This window comes from Schistocerca serialis, chromosome 6 (genome assembly GCF_023864345.2).
Source record: "Schistocerca serialis cubense isolate TAMUIC-IGC-003099 chromosome 6, iqSchSeri2.2, whole genome shotgun sequence".
NCBI lineage: Eukaryota > Metazoa > Arthropoda > Insecta > Orthoptera > Acrididae > Schistocerca > Schistocerca serialis.
In genome coordinates this window covers 498,848,525-498,865,808 of record NC_064643.1, presented here as the reverse complement: position 1 = coordinate 498,865,808, position 17,284 = coordinate 498,848,525, and positions in this window count along the sequence as shown.

The window sequence follows — 17,284 nt, the reverse complement described above, 5'->3', positions numbered from 1 at the left end:
TCTGCCAACTTTAACAATAGTCAGTGGAAGGCAGAGAGCAGGAACAGGATGGTTCGACCAGAGGTGCGAAAGTCTAAAAAAAAAAAAAAAAAAAGTTTTCTTACCAGAGGTTGGTCATGGGCCTCCCCCACCACCTCGCGCTGCTCAGGAGAAAGAGCCGCGCAACGGTTACGGGGAGTTTTTTGGAAGACAGGTAAGCGACCAGACGTTCTTCAGAACGCTACGTCGAAATCAGGACAAAGGTATTTGAATGTTTAAATATGTTTAATGTTAACAATTTATTTATCAGAGGCTTTTTCGCGATTGATTAATTAAGAACCATTTATTGATTTTTGTTCAATTTATGCGATATAAGAATAATCTTCTCCGTCCTAGATTTCCGTTACGACCCGCCACGTGGGGCATAGTTTCAAACTGCAACCGCCGAGAAAGCTAATAGAGGGAGTTGTAGCCAGTTTTTGCGATTGCTGAACATTTATGCTAGCGTGTGTCGATGTTTAACAACTTATTGAAAATTTACTGAGGAGTGTAGCTTTTCTAAGATGAATCGTTTCGTATTCAAGCACTTCGCGCTGGAGATACCAGCCACGAGTCCTGCTCGATGCCAGCCACTGTACATGGAAAATCTGCATAGAGAAATAGTTGCGATATTTGCATTTCATTGATAACGTAGTGCATGTGCATGTATCAGCATAGTAGTAGTGACCACGTGCTCTCCAAGATTTTCCTTCCCTCCACAGGACGATGCAAATCAAAGGCAACACGGCTTGTAATTCAAAGGAGAAGTAATCTATGCGCACAGTTAAATAATCTTTGTCCATAGTAATGTGTATTCAAAAGATTGTTAGGAAGTAACTTCGTAAATTTGTCTAATGTTGGTTAAAATAAAATTAACTTTGTTTTCCGAAGTAATTTCCGTTCTCGGCTTGCTCATTTAAACCATACCTAAGAAAAGAGAATCATATCAATCACGCTGCCCCTTTACTAAAATTATTGGCACAAGACTAGATTCGTGCAGGATGTAGTTTTCTCTGACCATCCCCAAAATTACAGTTGCGTTATCCGTTGCAACTTCAAATTTAATCGATAAGATGGTATTCAGAACTTTGATGGGCCTAAACATCAATTCTAAAGCGGGCAGAATGGTCAGGGAAAGTTACGCTGCCGAGAGAGAAAAAGTGTGCATAAGATCAAATGGCTCTGAGCACTATGGGACTTAACATCTGTGGTCATCAGTCCCCTAGAATTTTGAACTACTTAAACCTAACTAACCTAAGGACATCACACACATCCATGCCCGAGGCAGGATTCGAACCTGCGACCGTAGCAGTCCCGCGGTTCCGGACTGAGCGCCTAGAACCGCTAGACCACCGCGGCCGGCGTGCATAAGATCCTTCTCCACAGCAGGCTTATATAAAAATGAATAAAAGTAATCCCTGCTGACAAAATTAAGCAAACTCCCTTCTCAGCCTGCCACAGACAGGGAGAATTAACGACATTTACGATCTAAATACCAGTCGTTGGGAGCTTGCAACATGTCATGTGACGTAACAAGGCCCACTCCTTCTGAAGAAGTTATTTTTATAAATATCGAAACCTAGGTCAAGGGCTCATAAACCTTTGTTTGGCAACTAGTGGGATGGTTTTTTCAACCTCTTAAGACCAGTTAAATCTCATATTTCCACTGCATAAATTTCGTTTTAATAGGACGGTACGCAATACTGTGCGACAAGAGTGTCTCCTGAAAGCAAGCGGTGATCTCAGATTGCAGAACCAGAGCTGGTTTCCTGTGATATGCAGATGGGGCGCGCCCGCACTGCAGCTCACAGCATTCGCATGAGCCGACAGCGCCGTAACGAACCCCACTGGCCATCTGTCGCCGCGGCCAAGTGCGCGCAGCTGCGTCCCCGCAGTGCGCCAGCACGCACTTGCGTGTACTTGCATACGTGTGGGTCAGTAAGCGAGCCGGGGGCACGCATGGGGGCGCCAGCTGCCGGCTCGCGGGCCCATGCGGGCTGCCGCCGTCTTGGGTGTCAGCCCTACCTCTTCCTCTTTCATCAACTCACGCGGATCGAGGGATCATTCTCTGCTCTGCAGCAAGGTGGAGGGTTAGATACGGATGGACAAAGTTGAGCAGAGATTAGAATTCAGTGTACAGCGATAAAGCTTGTTTTTCAGATGTTGGCTTTGTTATTGTACTTTTCATCTTACAGTTTCTTTCCTGCTACTAATCTTTTAACGTTGCGGCACTTGTATTATTTGCGTAAGAAGAAAGAGTATGGCCATGTAGGACGCATGAAGCAAGGATAATGGCCAAAAACGATCCTGGACTGTTCGCCGGCTGAAAGGAGGAAACGTGGACGATCGAGATTAAATTGAAGAGCGGGAGTTATTAGAATGATGAGGAATAGAGGTCTGTAAGACTGCCACGATCGTGAAAGCTGGCGAATGGGAATACAGGGCAACAGTTGAAGATGGGAAAAGCCCTTGGATAAAAAAAGAAAGAAAGAAAGGAAAGAGAAGAGAGAGACAGGGAGACTTTATGCTGGTAAAGTTCTAATGCTAACATGCCGTTGGTTTTTCACTGGTTATTGTTGTTGTTGGATTTACAGCCTGTTATTAAATTAACGAATATTGTAATTATGGGTGCAAGAATGGATCTCGACAAGTACATTGTTTCACCAAATAACAAAAGGAGGTCTTTAAACTGCGTGTTCGAAACATATATGCTTGTTACACTCTGAATGGACGTGTAGCACAGTTTACTTCGTTACCATCAGTTTGCTATCAGAACTTTCCAAGATCAAAGATATACACAAGAAAGCTTCTCCGACTGGATGACGTAGGTGGGGTGACTGGATACTGCGACTTGTGCGATGCTGTTATCATAAAATTCGATGCTAAAATTCGTAATGGCTAGTAAATGGTTGATGAATCATTGTAATTCAATAGAATTTGAAAATTAAGTCTATGTAGTACAGTTTACACTGATTGGACAACAACCATGGGGCATCTCCTAATATCGTAACGGACCTCCTTTTTCCCGGCTAGTGCAAAAACTCGACATGACACGGTATCAGCAAGTCCTTGGAAGTCCCCTGCAGGAATGGTGAACCACGCTGCCTCACGAACTGACCTCTCGATTATGTCCCGTAAGTGTTGGATGGGATTCATGTCGGGCAATCTGGGTGGCAAATCATTCGCTCGAATTCTGTAGAATGTTCCTCAAACCAATCGTGATCAATTGTGGCCCTGTGCCATAGTGCATTAACATTCATAAAAGATCCATCGATGTTTGGGAACATGAAGTCCTGAATGACAGTAAATCGCCTGCAAGTAGCCGAAGGTAACCATTACCAGTCACTTCGACCAGAGGACCCAATCCACTCTATGTAACACAGTCCTTACTATTACGGAACCACGACCAGCTTCCACGGCGCCTAACTAACAACTTGGGTCCATGGCTTCTTGGGAACTGTGCCACACTCTAACTCTACCATCAGCCCTTACCAACTGAAAGCGGGACTCATCTGATCAGACGACGGCTTTACAGTCATCTAGGCTCCAACCGATATGGTCATGAGACCAGGAGAGGCGCCGAAGACGATGTCGTGCTATCAGCAGAGGCACTCGTGTCGGTCGTTTGCTGCCATAGCCCGTTAACACCAAATTTCTCCGCCATGTCCTAAGGGATACGCTCGTAGAACGTCCCAGATTGATTTTTGCCCTTATTTCGTGCACTGTTGTTTGGCTGTTAGAACTGGCAGCTCTACGCAAACACCGCTGCGCTCAGCAGTTAAGTGAAGACCTTCGGCCACTGCACTGTCCATGGTGAGAGGTAATGCCTGAAATTTGTATTCTAGGCACACTCTTGACACTGTGGCTCGCAAAATATTGAATTCCCTAACGATTTTCGAAATGGAATGTCCCATGCTTCTAGCTCCAGCTACCACTCCGTTTTAAAAGTCTGTTAGCTCCCATCTTGCGGCCATATTCACGTCGGAAACCTTTTAACATGAATCACCTGAGTATGCATGACAGTTCCGCCAATCCGCCGCCGTTTTATAGCTTGTGCACGGAATACTACCACGATCTGTATAGGTGCTTATCGCTATCCCATTTCTGTCAGCTCGATGTGTATAGTATATGTTATGGCAGGATGTTCAGTCACGCTAATTATGAAAGTGAACCACACATTAGTTTCATTTGTATCGATTCCATATTCAGTGTTTACTGAAATATTATCTATTGTAAATGGCACAGTATAAGATAGACCACATCCTTACAATCTCACTATTTGCATATGCTCTTCTATCCACAATGACATGTGTATAAATCACCATTTTAAGTTTAATTTCCTTTCGTATGTAGCACATCATATGAACACGCTCTGTAGCACTTACGTTTAAAAGTTACTCTTCGAACACCGATAGTCCGTTCTCATTTTGAACAGCTTTTTGCACATACGATTAATTTTTAACGTTTTTTATTGATACTTTACGTATCTCTTGCGCCACCCGGTCTCAAAAGCACCAAAATACCTCTCTAGACTCCACTGGCTTCATTTCATTTTTATGTCGATATTAACTTCTCTTCCCATAGTACTTAAATTAAATACGAGGGCTATTCGGAAAGTGAGGACCGATCGATCGCGAAATGGAAACCACAGTGAAAATCCGACGAGGCTTTTCACAGACGTTTTGGGCAGTGTCTCTAGTATGCCCGTCGATCGCATCAAGGCGCTCTTTTCAGTTGTGTGAGCGAGTAATGGTGCCTAGAGCAACGATGTGTCCCGCCAAGTAGGAGGGCCCACTGAGAGGCTTCGCCTTAATGAATACAGCCCACCCAGCACAACTGCTACGCACTTCCTTCTTCATGACAATTCTCAGCTGCACTGTGCAGGGGCAGTGAAGACTCTCCTGCAGCCTTTTTGATGGGAAGTGTTCGATCACCCACCACACAGCCCTAATTGGCTCATTCTAAGTACCTTCTTTGTTCACTTGAATCGCTGGATACGAAGACAACACTTGGGCGCAGGCTGCGAGCTATAGACCAGCGTAGACAATTATCGGAAAGCACAGGCGGCTGCCTTCTATGACGAATGTGTTGGAAATTTCTTACAAATGTCTAGGTCGGAGCGACGACTATGTAGAGAAGTACCTGGAAGGTGCAGCTAAATGTGCAAAGAAAACAGTCCTGATTGTCACCGTGGTTTCCATTACGCAACCAATCGTTCCTTACTTACCATATAAAGGGGGAGGGACAAAAACATAGGAACACCGAACACACAACACATTACTATGCCTAATACTGTCTAGGAAAACAACTATCGTTAAAAGCAACTTCCAGTCGTCTGGGAAAGGACAAATACAGGTCCTCTATGGTTTCAAACGAATCTTACACCATTCTTCCTGCAAAATAGTGGCAAGTTCCGGTAATGATACAGGTGGACAGCGATTACGGACCCTATGCAGCAAAGTAGACCAGAAAGGCTCAATAATACTGCAACCTGATGAATGTGATTGCCACGGAGGGTGCGAAATGCATCCTCGTGCTCACAAAATCAGTTCGGGATGATGCGAGCCGTATGAACAGGGGTCCTGACGTCTGGCCGCACAGCATTACCATTGCGGAACAAACATTGTACCATGGGATGGACTTGATCAGCCAAAATGGTCACGTAATCCTAGGCAGTAATGCGACCTTGTAGAGCAACTATTGGGCCCATGGAATGTCACGATATCGCGGCCCAAATAATCACGTAACCCAGGCAATGTTTCGCTCTTGGTACGTAAAATAGGCCAGAATTAGAAAACAGTGCGAAACAAGACTCATCCGACCAAACAACATTCTTCCGTTGCTCCATAGGTTTCAGCACCACGTTTCCCTGTTAAAGACATTTGCATCACTGATGAGTAGCATTGGCGTTTCAACTAGCCCCGTAACTCCTTGCTTATGGAGCTCCCTTTGTAGTGTTTTGGTACTGACAGGTGTTGAGAGTGCGGCGTCCAGTTCTTCAGTGACTTTTGCAGCTGTCGTCTTCTAATTTCTCGTCACAATGGTCTTCGGTTACGAATGAGCGTCTGTTACTCTCACTGAAAACACACTTTCGTAGGCGTTGTGACTTAAGAGGATGACATATTTACGTATTTCCGCTTCCTCTAAACGCGATATACAGTAAATCTTCAATAAGGTGATTCTTGAAACATGAAAACTTCGACTCACTTGGTTACGGCAGAACCCACCACACGACCGCCAACAATTTGCCCACCTTCGAATTCGCTTAGCTCCGACAAAATACAGTCACAACTACAAAAAACACTGTTTTGACCCCAACTAACTTTCACAACGTATTGAGGATTCTGCACAGGTGCCGTTCGTGGTCAAATGCAACGGCGCAACCTTCAGGCTTCGTTGGCTTCTGCATTTATGTTCAAGTATTCATTTCTCGCTCTGTTCGCATATTTTGTCCAACCCCTGCACCTCTGTTTCATGGTTCAGAAAGTTGGTTGTACGAGGTACACTCAAGTTCTAAGGCCTCCGATTTTTTTCTAATTAACTACTCACCCGAAATCGATGAAACTGGCGTTACTTCTCGACGTAATCGCCCTGAAGACGTACACATTTTTCACAACGCTGACGCCATGATTCCATGGCAGCGGTGAAGGCTTCTTTAGGAGTCTGTTTTGACCACTGGAAAATCGCTGAGGCAATAGCAGCACGGCTGGTGAATGTGCCGCCACGGAGAGTGTCTTTCATTGTTGGAAAAAGCCAAAAGTCACTAGGAGCCAGGTCAGGTGAGTAGGGAGCATGAGGAATCACTTCAAAGTTGTTATCACGAAGAAACTGTTGCGTAACGTTAGCGCGATGTGCGGGTGCGTTGTCTTGGTGAAACAGCACACGCCCAGACGTTTTTGTTGCAGTGCAGGAAAGAATTTGTTCTTCAAAACATTTTCGTAGGATGCACCTGTTACCGTAGTGCCCTTTGGAACGCAATGGGTAAGGATTACGCCCTCGCTGTCCCAGAACATGGACAGCATCATTTTTTCAGCACTGGCGGTTACCCGAAATTTTTTTGGTGGCGGTGAATCTGTGTGCTTCCATTGAGCTGACTGGCGCTTTGTTTCTCGATTGAAAAATGGCATCCATGTATCATCCATTGTCACAACCTACGAAAAGAAAGTCCCATTCATGCTGTCGTTGCGCTTCAACATTGCTTGGCAACATGCCACAAGGGCAGCCGTGTGGTCGTCCGTCAGCATTCGTGGCACCCACCTGGATGACACTTTTCGCATTTTCAGGTCGTCATGCAGGATTGTGTGCACAGAACCCACAGAAATGCCAACTCTGGAGGCGATCTGTTCAACAGTCATTCGGCGATCCCCCAAAACAATTCTTTCCACTTTCTCGATCATGTCGTCAGACCGGCTTGTGCGAGCCCGAGGTTGTTTTGGTTTGTTGTCACACGATGTTCTGCCTTCATTAAACTGTGGCACCTACGAACGCACATTCGACACATCCATAACTCCATCACCACATGTCTCCTTCAACTGTTGATGAATTTCAATTGGTTTCACACCATGCAAATTCAGAAAACGAATGATTGCACGCTGTTCAAGTAAGGAAAACGTCGCCATTTTAAGTATTTAAAACAGTTCTCAATCTCGCCGCTGGCGGTAAAATTCCATCTGCTATACGGTGCTGCCCTCTCTGGGACGTATTGACAATGAAGTCGGCCTCATTTTAAAACAATGCGTATGTTTCTATCTCTTACCAGTCCGGAGAAAAAAAGAATCGGAGGCCTTAGAACTTGAATGCACCTCGTAGACACCAGAGTGAAGATGTATTATGAAATGTCAACCACGTTTGTGTATTTGAAAAGCGTACTAAATCAACAAGACATCATGCATGGAGTTTATAGTGTCTACCAAAAAGTATAACCGTCTGTTACACTATATTCTTTCTGCCGACCGAAGTGGCCATGCGGTTCTGGGCGCTGCAGTCCGGAACCGCGAGACCGCTACGGTCGCAGGTTCGCATCCTGCCTCGGGCATGGATGTGTGTGATGTCCTTAGGTTGGTTAGGTTTAACTAGTTCTAAGTTCTAGGGGACTAATGGCCTAAACAGTTGAGTCCCATAGTGCTCAGAGCCATTTGAACCATTTTGAACCATATATTCTTTGTTGTGGTTCAGTACTCTTCAGATCCATTAAACTTCAACCATAGCTTATAAGGAAATGACAACGATGGGTAGCATATACATCTTCCTGTTCTAAAATTACTTTTATTCTGTTGTATTCTCTTGATCTGGTATTCTTCCATTCTTAGTATTAAGTGAGACAGTACTGGAAAATAGTGTCACGTAAGCACGAAAACTCGTAAGTCTGTAACAGCCAGATGGTATTTTGTGAAGACAATAAGTGCTTTTATGAACGTCAAAAAGGAGAAAAATATTGCTCCGATACATCTGGAAACAACTCGAAAGGTGCGAGGCCGAACGGATTTTGACATACTCATAACTCTGCCAATGAGCACGAGAACTATGACTTGTCATTTGTACGACGCAATAAGCTGATTTATTATGTGTCTAGAAAAACATGATGAGATAGGTAAACCTGACCATTATGTAGGCGTATATTATGAACTATAGGAACAGGAACTATACTAATATTCTGGAGCTGGCTTGGTGCGTAAACAGGTACGGTCAGTCCGGAAGTAAGATTGTGTAAGACACTATGTCTAAAATAGTGAAATGGTGTTGGACCCTGTTACGGTATTAGCAGAATTGATTTTCGTATAGAAATAAGTAAATGGACAGTGTAGGATGGCTGACAGGTTGTGTCAGGACAACTAAGCAAGTAAGTTGCATCAAAAACACCTTTCGTTTATCTGAGTTTCTTACTCGCTCACGCGAATTGTAAGTTGTTCGTTGAATTATGGTAAGACTCTGACATTCGCGCAAGTGCTAGAGGGAAACCTCCAATAAAATTTCAACAGCGGTCTGTAGATTTCCGTTTCTTTGTGTCTTCGATTTTTACCCGTCGTCGTGTTCTTGTATTGTGGGTCTTCTGGTTTCGTTTTGTGTGAGTGTTCCTTTTAGGTGTACAATTATGTCTTCTTCTATGTCTGTTGTATTTACAGTTGCTGTTGTTGGTGTGTCGGTAGAGTTTATGCCGGTTTTAATTACTTTGGGTGGATAAGGACATTTTTCTCTTCGGGAATCAGTATTCAGAATACTTCAGTTTCGTGGTGGCAGGTTTGCTTTGGAAACGGTTCTCTCCTATTTTCACTGCAAATTGTAACCATCTTTGGCTAATTGGTTTAATGTTTGTGTTTCGGTATACCATGCTGTTTGTCGTTGTAGGGTTCATCCTGTGTTTGATTGGTTTGCCATCCAGGCCGGTGCTGCATATCCCATAATTGGACGCACAAAGGTTTTGTATGTGTATATTATGGTGTCGCTTTTGGCACCATTATGTCTTACTTACTGTAGTCTGAGGAAGGTTAGCCCCTTTTTGCTCCGCTTGTGATGTTTTTGGTGTGTTTGGTGTGTTGACTGTGGTGAGTCCTAATTATTTCGCTGTGTCCTTGGCCTTTATCGTTTGTCCCTATAATGTAACTGCTGCGCCTGCTGGTTTTTGTTTTTTGTTTTGTGCTGCATTGTTGCGTTTCGGCCGGGTTTGGTTTTATTTTCCAGTTGACCAGCCAGCGTTTAGTTTTTCAACGTACTCCTGAGTTTAGAAGTTGATGTTTATGGTTGTTTGTGCGTGGCACCAGTCTGTAGTGTCATCTCCGCAAAGTTCGGACCTTTCATGCCACCTATTAGGGTTAGGTATGTCCGATGTATGTAGTGCGTAAAGCAGTAGGTATGTAATTGGCCCCTGTGGTGCCCCTTCTACTGAGGTGAAGGTGTCTGGTGCAGCATCGTTTACGTAGCCTCTTGAAGCACCGTTTTCTAATATGTTAGACATTAGAGTTATCTTTGGATGAATGCCCATCTTAAGTAACTTGTAGTATAGGCCCTAGTGCTATACTTCATGGAAAGCCCTTCCTTTATCCAACAAGAGAGCGGAGACGCAGTCGAGTATGTTGAGGCCTGCACAGTCGCACTATGGGGTCTATTGCGGGGTGGGTTTTGCGAAAACCGGCTTGGCATTCTGGTATATTTTGGTTTTCTGGTTAATTTATTGTTGATGATGAATTCAAAACATTTTCCAATTACTGGGAGAAGTGTGATGGGGCGGTAGGAAACTGGGTCATGTAAGGATTTACCTGATTTTGGCAGCATTATAACTTTGGCCTGCTTCCATTGGGTAGGTATGTTGGTGAGGTGTGCGATGAACAGAGTTTTGACGTTTAGTGTTATTTGTTGTCTGAGTGCTAGTCTCAGTTGGATACTCCTGATGCCGTCTGTTCCTGGAGTGCTGTTTTTTCCCTTAAGGATTGCTTGTTCGATTTCTTCTTCTGTTATTTGTACTGTTAGAGCAGCTTCGTTTTCTGTTGGGCTGACGGTCACACTTTTTTCTGTTACCCGTTCTTGTTCAGTGCAAAGGATTGGGTCGTTTGGGAAGCTGTGAATTTTTTCAAGTGCGTCTCTGAAGATGTCTGCCTTTTTTGTCAGCTGTTATTATTTTGTCTTGGTGGAAAAGCGGTGGATCGATTTTTTATTGTATGCCTGTCACTTTTTTTGAATTTTTATCAATATTTGTTTGCTTGTCTGCGGTCTAGGTTTTCGCTGATTTCGTCCCACTTTAGGTGGTTCCATTGGGTTCTGTGTGCACATTGTTTTTCTGTTTAAAGAGTTTGTATTGCCTTCTTTTTTCTTTGATAGTGTTTAAAAATCTTTGTGGGATTCTGTTTGCATGTATTTTTATGGTGTTGATTGGGGCGTTTCCCGTGGTTGCGGTATGGGTGTCCTGAATGACGCCATCGTTAAATACTTCGAGATTTGTAGATTTGTTATTTCTTGACTTTGTGGTAGGTTCTTAATTAGGGACTCCTGGTATTTCTTTTGGCTCGGGTTTTTGATGTCTATGATGGTTTTCCTCGTGTTGTCGTGTTTTGGAAATGTCCTGACGGGGATGTTGGCTATGACTGGCATATGGTCGCCACCTATCCTGGCTCCTGCCCATGTGGGCTAAGGTGAGTGTATGTTGATTCTGCGCATATGAAGTGGTCAGAGGCTGATGTTCCTAATTGGCTGATGAATGTTGGTTTGTTATACTCTAGTCTTATTATGCCTGGGTCGACATCAAGGAGTGCTTCCAGCGAGTTGCCATTTCTATTTCTTCATGAGTCCCCGAACGATTCGGCTCTTGCATTTCGATCTCCCATTAAAATGAACTCTCCCAGCGATTTCACGTGGTTTAGCAATTCGATGAAGCTCCTATTCCGATGCTGAAAACCTGTAAATCTTGGTTACTGCGTGTATGCACCTTTAGGTATATGGCTTATAGTACTGAAATATGTTCAGGCTGGCTGACTCTTAAGGCTTTCAGTTCTTTGTTGTGAAATAAAATTTCCCATTTTGGTGGTCCTCGATTTGGTTGAATGGCCTCAATTTTGTGGCATATGTAGTCGTACAAGGTCATTGGGTGGCTGGTTGTTCTTGTTTCGAGTACTCCCAGAATGGACAGGTTTTTTTTCTTGACTAGATATTCTAGCATCGGTAGTTTAGTTTTAAAGCTGCAGACGTTGACAAAGACGAGTATTAGGCCTTGCTTATGTCTTTCATCCATGATTACTGGGTGTGGAGTTTCTTTTGTGATAGATACTGCCCGTCCTGAGTTTGGAGTGGAAGTGATTTGATTTCCTGCCTTGTCATTGTGAGTACTGTTCTTGTCGGTTGTTTTGTCGGTGTGGCACTGGGGCTGTGAAGAGTCAGTGGCACGGATTTCATGCTGGATATAGGCAAGAACAAGTTATCTGCTTCCTATCGATTAAACGCAGCAGTGTACACTATTTTCTTGAGAGCCACTGTGCTCATGCTGTTGGAAAATTTGCTACGTTGTTGGATAATTTCCAACGTGATGTTTCACACATGCAGTTCCAAGTTGACTGTACCCATATTCACATTGCACGTTTTCTTCGTGAGAGCTTACTCCAAATGTTTATTTCTTGACTAGATATTCTAGCATCGGTAGTTTAGTTTTAAAGCTGCAGACGTTGACAAAGACGAGTATTAGGCCTTGCTTATGTCTTTCATCCATGATTACTGGGTGTGGAGTTTCTTTTGTGATAGTTACTGCCCGTCCTGAGTCTGGAGTGGAAGTGATTTGATTTCCTGCTTTGTCATTGTGAGTACTGTTCTTGTCGGTTGTTTTGTCGGTGTGGCACTGGGGCTGTGAAGAGTCACTGGCACGGATTTCATGCTGGATATAGGCAAGAACAAGTTATCTGCTTCCTATCGATTAAACGCAGCAGTGTACACTATTTTCTTGAGAGCCACTGTGCTCATGCTGTTGGAAAATTTGCTACGTTGTTGGATAATTTCCAACGTGATGTTTCACACATGCAGTTCCAAGTTGACTGTACCCATATTCACATTGCACGTTTTCTTCGTGAGAGCTTACTCCAAATGTTTATTTCTTGACTAGATATTCTAGCATCGGTAGTTTAGTTTTAAAGCTGCAGACGTTGACAAAGACGAGTATTAGGCCTTGCTTATGTCTTTCATCCATGATTACTGGGTGTGGAGTTTCTTTTGTGATAGATACTGCCCGTCCTGAGTTTGGAGTGGAAGTGATTTGATTTCCTGCCTTGTCATTGTGAGTACTGTTCTTGTCGGTTGTTTTGTCGGTGTGGCACTGGGGCTGTGAAGAGTCAGTGGCACGGATTTCATGCTGGATATAGGCAAGAACAAGTTATCTGCTTCCTATCGATTAAACGCAGCAGTGTACACTATTTTCTTGAGAGCCACTGTGCTCATGCTGTTGGAAAATTTGCTACGTTGTTGGATAATTTCCAACGTGATGTTTCACACATGCAGTTCCAAGTTGACTGTACCCATATTCACATTGCACGTTTTCTTCGTGAGAGCTTACTCCAAATGTTTATTTCTTGACTAGATATTCTAGCATCGGTAGTTTAGTTTTAAAGCTGCAGACGTTGACAAAGACGAGTATTAGGCCTTGCTTATGTCTTTCATCCATGATTACTGGGTGTGGAGTTTCTTTTGTGATAGTTACTGCCCGTCCTGAGTCTGGAGTGGAAGTGATTTGATTTCCTGCTTTGTCATTGTGAGTACTGTTCTTGTCGGTTGTTTTGTCGGTGTGGCACTGGGGCTGTGAAGAGTCACTGGCACGGATTTCATGCTGGATATAGGCAAGAACAAGTTATCTGCTTCCTATCGATTAAACGCAGCAGTGTACACTATTTTCTTGAGAGCCACTGTGCTCATGCTGTTGGAAAATTTGCTACGTTGTTGGATAATTTCCAACGTGATGTTTCACACATGCAGTTCCAAGTTGACTGTACCCATATTCACATTGCACGTTTTCTTCGTGAGAGCTTACTCCAAATGTTTATTTCTTGACTAGATATTCTAGCATCGGTAGTTTAGTTTTAAAGCTGCAGACGTTGACAAAGACGAGTATTAGGCCTTGCTTATGTCTTTCATCCATGATTACTGGGTGTGGAGTTTCTTTTGTGATAGATACTGCCCGTCCTGAGTTTGGAGTGGAAGTGATTTGATTTCCTGCCTTGTCATTGTGAGTACTGTTCTTGTCGGTTGTTTTGTCGGTGTGGCACTGGGGCTGTGAAGAGTCAGTGGCACGGATTTCATGCTGGATATAGGCAAGAACAAGTTATCTGCTTCCTATCGATTAAACGCAGCAGTGTACACTATTTTCTTGAGAGCCACTGTGCTCATGCTGTTGGAAAATTTGCTACGTTGTTGGATAATTTCCAACGTGATGTTTCACACATGCAGTTCCAAGTTGACTGTACCCATATTCACATTGCACGTTTTCTTCGTGAGAGCTTACTCCAAATGTTTATTTCTTGACTAGATATTCTAGCATCGGTAGTTTAGTTTTAAAGCTGCAGACGTTGACAAAGACGAGTATTAGGCCTTGCTTATGTCTTTCATCCATGATTACTGGGTGTGGAGTTTCTTTTGTGATAGATACTGCCCGTCCTGAGTTTGGAGTGGAAGTGATTTGATTTCCTGCCTTGTCATTGTGAGTACTGTTCTTGTCGGTTGTTTTGTCGGTGTGGCACTGGGGCTGTGAAGAGTCAGTGGCACGGATTTCATGCTGGATATAGGCAAGAACAAGTTATCTGCTTCCTATCGATTAAACGCAGCAGTGTACACTATTTTCTTGAGAGCCACTGTGCTCATGCTGTTGGAAAATTTGCTACGTTGTTGGATAATTTCCAACGTGATGTTTCACACATGCAGTTCCAAGTTGACTGTACCCATATTCACATTGCACGTTTTACTCGTGAGAGCTTACTCCAAATGTTTATTCAAAAGCGAATGTAAAGAGGAGCTCTTGGTCGGTGGCGAAATTGTTCACATGATCTAACACCACTTGAATTACTCTCGTGGGGGGCCAAGTGAAAACTCTAGTGTACGAGATATCTATACAGGGTGTCTGAGAAGGAATGATCAATATTCAGGGAAAGAACGGAAAGGTCATTCGAAACTGAAAAGTCTAAGCTCTAAACCTGAAATGTTAGTGACGCTCGTTGTTGTGAACGTGACGTGCTGGGGCCCGGCAGTTGAGAGAGCGATCTGCCTATCATACTTAGGCGCTCAACAAACAGACGATATGCATACTGATGCAAGCCTTAAATTGCTCCAAATCAGAAAAATAGTTAATTACAGTAATTAAACATGCTCTGTGATCTCAGCACTGTGTTCAGGGCAAATAAGAGCATAACATATATTATTATTATTTGCGTCGAGACACTGTAGGATTACGCAAAGCATGCTGCCTCATTTGAGCGTTCTTTCTGATCTTCCACGATTCTCTCAGTTTTTCACCACTTTGTCCCTGGATTCTTTGGGACTTCATTCTCTGGAGTAACATTCCACTTGTCTACATTTCTGTCTTCAGTTTCCATTGAATCGATTTTTGCTGCTTCTAGGTCCAGTTTGACTTGTGTGATTCCTGGTACTGTTGATTTAACCCCTTGTATGTACGTTAGAATTCTCTTGGTGAGTCGATTTCGTGATAGCCTGATGATGTGCCCATAGAACTTCAACCTTCTTTTTCTGACATCTTTTCTGTAGTTTTCCTAGAGTGTAATTCGTTTATCCCTCGTCAGCTCTGGGCAGAGAATTTTGCTCACGATTTTCCTTTCTTCCTTCAGTATGCTTTCCATGTCACTTTTCATATGGAATGTTAGAGTCCCACATGCATACAGTATTTCAGGCTTGATTACTGTGTTGTAGTGTCTGACTTTTGTGTGGACATGCATTTTTTATTATATACGTGCTGTGTCTTGCCGAACGCTTTCTTCATTTATTGTAGTCGAGTCCTCTGTGCGATCTTTTCTCCTCTTGTAGGTTCAAGGATTTCACCTAAATACGTGAAGTGTGCAACTCTGTGTATTTTGCCGTATTTTGATTCTAATTTTGTTATGTTTAATTTTGAACAGAAAAACTGGAACCGTAAATCCGAACCGTTATGCAACTGATTAATATGAAAGCGTGTCAGTTTTACGGTTCCAGATTTATGGCACTATATGATAAGCTTGTTAATACGAAAAGAGCGTATGGGGGCTGAAGACGGCAATATTGAGTTGCCGAAACCGGTGGAATCTGAAATATAAAATAAAATAACCCAAAATATAAAGTTCTTTTTTTTGAATCGAGAGATAAACGAAAGTTGGTAGGTATGTTTCCAAATCTGAAAGATGACGTCTGTTCAAATTTCGCCCCAGTGCATTAGAGGATGCGAATTAGGTTTGCTTTAAATACGCCCGCATCTGGTGGTCGTGCGGTAGCGTTCTCGCTTCCCACGCCGGGGTTCCCGGGTTCGATTCCCGGCGGGGTCGGGGATTTTCTCTGCCTTGTGATGGCTGGGTGTTGTGTGCTGTCCTTAGGTTAGTTAGGTTTAAGTAGTTCTAAGTTCTAGGGGACTGATGACCATAGATGTTAAGTCCCATAGTGCTCAGAGCCATTTTTGCTTTAAATACAAGATGTAACGGTTGTGAATGTTAGTTACCTTTGAGATCGGACATGGTGAGTCGATGATAGTCAAGAAAGACGCCTTTATCTACACTTGACTGAGTTTGAATGAGATCATCTAATAGGGCTACTAAAAGCTGGATGTTCCTTCTGCTATAATGCAGAATGACTTGGTAGGAATGTAACCACAGTACATTATTGCTGGCAGCGGTGGTCACGATAATACACAGTCTTGGGCTCCGGACGGTGACGTGGCACTACCGAGAGGGAAGACAATCGTGTTCGGCATAGGGCTCCGGGGCATCATACTGCACATGCAGCAGCAATTTGCGCAGTAGTAGGTAGCACAGTGACACAACGAACAGTTACAAATCCTTTACCTGAAGGACAGCTCCGAGACAGCCTCCCTGTAGCGTTCATTCCGCTGACCCCACATCATTGCCATTTGCGACTTCAGTAGTATTGAGCGAGAGCTTATTGGAGAACGGGGTGGAAGTCTGTTGTGTTTTCTGATGAATGTTGGTTCTGTCTCAGTGCCAGTGATGGCCATGTGACGTGCAAACAACTTGTCTGCATGCTAGACACACTGTACGTAATTCTCGCGTGCGGTGCGATTCCGTACGACAGCAAGAGCACTCTCGTCGGTATCCCACACACTCTGATTGCAAAACTGTATGTCAGTCTGGTCATTCGACCTGTTGAACTTTTCTTCAAGAACAGCATTGCAGGGGGTGTCTTCTAAAAGGATGACGTTCACCCACATACCGCTGCTGTAACCAAACGTACTCTCTAGAGTATCGACATGTTGCCTTAGTCTGCCCTTTCAGCCGATCTGTTTCCAGTCGATCACATATGGGCATCATCGCACGGCAACTTCAGCGCCATCCACAAGCAGCATTAATCGTTTCTGTATTGACTGACCAAGTGCAACAGCCATGGAAGTCTGTCACACAAACGGACATTCGGCACCTGTACAGCACAATGTGTGCACGTTTGCATTCTTGCATTCAACATTCTGGCGGTTACATCGGTTATTAATGTACCAGCATTTCAAAACTTGCAATGGCTTACCTCGCGCTTACATTAACCTGTGATCTTGCAGTGTTAAACTCTTACTTGAGTTACCTAGGCAGATGTATTGCCGAGA